Below are 2500 nucleotides of genomic sequence, written 5' to 3'. Positions count from 1 at the left end.
CCTTCACTCTTGAATTATAAAAATGTGTCGACAAACATTGATCGGTCAGTTCTTAATGATTGTTCTTCCCATACAGGTCTACGCACTTTGATTTTTATTCCTTGAAGAAGTAGTAATGTACGACACTTTGGGGCAGGCATTTTTTACCAGCAAAGTTGTCAAGGTAAATTCCGAATGTCGTGCCCAGCCGGTACAAAGTTCAAGTGAGCATCCGTGCTAAGTCACGCAAGGTTCTAACGTGACATCTCCCTTATCAAGACACATGTAACAAACTGAAATCAAACAAGGTTCCACAGTATCCTCTAAGTCGGACTCGATAGTCCTTAAACTAATACCGACTTGACAATGTCTATACAGTTTCAACAAGACGCTGAGGTGGACTTCGAATCCTTTGGCTTCTTCTGACGGGTTGGTCACCTTGTGAAGTGTCGGGGTTGTGATTCTGCACGGTTCGTTTCAACCCCAATGGGGTTCTATTCTGCCAGCTGGTGGCAGAATAGGAGGGCTGGTCTCATCGTTAGTTAGTTCCCATGTTGGGCCCACAGCTAGAGGTGGTTCCACCTTGGTTGGCTGCAGATGTACACGATTTCGACGTATCTGCGTTCCATCCGGAGTAGCTACTATGTATGACCGAGGGGCCTGGTGTTGCTTGACGACTACCGCAGATGTCCATTCTCGGCCTTGTTGCATTCTCACTGATTCGCCTTCACGGGTTCCACGGTAATAGTATGCTTTCTGGCGTTGTTGACGTAACAACAGCTTCTGACGGACCTGAGACATAGGCCTAGTCTTGGGCTCTAGGAGGCTCTTAAAAGTTGGCGATCTTGTCCGCCGCTTTTTGTCCATAAGTAATTCAGCTGGGGATACCTCCGTGCCACTGATGGGAGAGTTGCGAAACTCCAGCAAAGCAAGGAATGCATCCTGCTTGGACTCGTCAGCTTTTTTTAGCAACCGTTTCATCGCTTTCACATTTCTTTCCACCAACCCATTTGACTTCGGGTAGTGCGGACTTGAGGTCGCCACTTCAATCTCCCAGTCACTGGCAAAGCTTTTAAATTTCAGGCTATTAAATGACATGCTGTCTGCAATTACCCTCTCTGGGATGCCATGGCGGCGAACTCGTCTTTCATTGCCATCATCACTGCTTCACTAGTTTTGAGCCGAGCCACTCCCGGATATTTGGAGAAATAGTCAACCACAAGTAGGTAATTTCTCCCTTTAAAATAGAAAATGTCCGCTGCGACTGTGCACCAGGGTCTCTGGGGGACTTGCTGGGGAATCAAGGGCTATCTCTGGTTGCTCTGCTGATGTTGCTGGCAGGTACTGCATTGGGATACTAAGTCATCAATTGCAGCATTGATACCAGGCCAAAACAATGCCGTTCTGGCTCGTTCTGCACTTCTCTATTCCCAAGTGCGCTGCATTTATGCGCTGTAGGGTTTCAGGTCGCAGGCTTCGAGGAATAATTATGCGAATCTCTTTAAACATCAACCCCTCATAGCAGCTGATCTCATCCCTGTAGTTCCAGTAAGGCCTACCTTCCACTGGTGTTTCGTCTTTGGTTCGTGGCCAGTCACTCATGACAACTTTGTGCACCTGCTGAAGTTCTGGATCTTTTCCGGTCTCTGCTGTCAATTTCTGGAGCATGGTCTCAGACACATATCCATAGCTCAGAAGATTGATTTCGAACTCATTAGGTTGATCTGCAGCCTCAATAGGTAAGAAAGATCTGGAGAGCGCATCAGCTAGAACAAGGTGACTACATGGTATGTATCTCACATTAAGTGCATAGGACTTCGTTCTCAGGATCATCTTCTGCAGACAGAGAGGTGCTTGGTGAATGGGTTTCTCCAAGATTGTTTCTCGGGGTTTGTGGTCCGTTTCAACAGTTACTTCTCGGTGCGCATACATATAATCGTGGAAACGTCTGCAACCAAAGACAATTGCAAGCATCTCTTTTTTGATTTGTGCGTAATTTTGCTGGCTCAGAGTTAGGGCTTTTGAGGCGTAAGCCACAGGACGGTCGTTCTGGAGAATAACGTCACCTAAACCTTTGGAACTTGCATCCACAGACAGAGTCAGTGGTTTCTTGGAGTCAAAGAACTTAAGGACTGGGGCAAATGAGATAACTGTCTGAAGGCCTGTAAATGCATCATCTTCAGCTTTTCCCCAAGACCATTCAGCATCTTTCTGGAGCAGCTGGCGCAAAGGGGCGCTTTTCTGAGACATGTTTGGAATGAAATTGGGCAGGTAGGTTACGACACCCAAGAACCTCTGTAAGTCTTCGCGGTTGGTTGGAGTCGGCATAGCGTTGATTGCTTCAACTTTCTGCGGGTCTGGTCTGATACCATGAGAACTCAACACATGGCCCACATAACGAACTTCGGGTACACCAAAACGGCACTTTTCTTTGTTGAGCTTAAGGTTGCACTCCTGACAGCGGTCCAACACTTGTCTAAGCCTTGCGTCATGCTGCTCAACATGCTCTCCCCACGCGACT

General features: G+C 47.3%; 1 protein-coding gene across 2 annotated transcripts in view; it reads left to right on the top strand.

Moving 5' to 3' along the window:
* LOC138000815 (endothelin-converting enzyme 2-like) overlaps positions 1–2500 on the top strand; it is an 88249-nt gene that overhangs the window by 15837 nt on the left and 69912 nt on the right. The gene's annotated exons all lie outside the window — the stretch shown is intronic.

The sequence above is a fragment of the Montipora foliosa genome, chromosome 4, assembly GCF_036669935.1.
Source record: "Montipora foliosa isolate CH-2021 chromosome 4, ASM3666993v2, whole genome shotgun sequence".
NCBI classification, from domain to species: domain Eukaryota; kingdom Metazoa; phylum Cnidaria; class Anthozoa; order Scleractinia; family Acroporidae; genus Montipora; species Montipora foliosa.
Note: the sequence above shows the minus strand (reverse complement) of the source record. Positions and strands in the feature narration are given on the sequence as shown.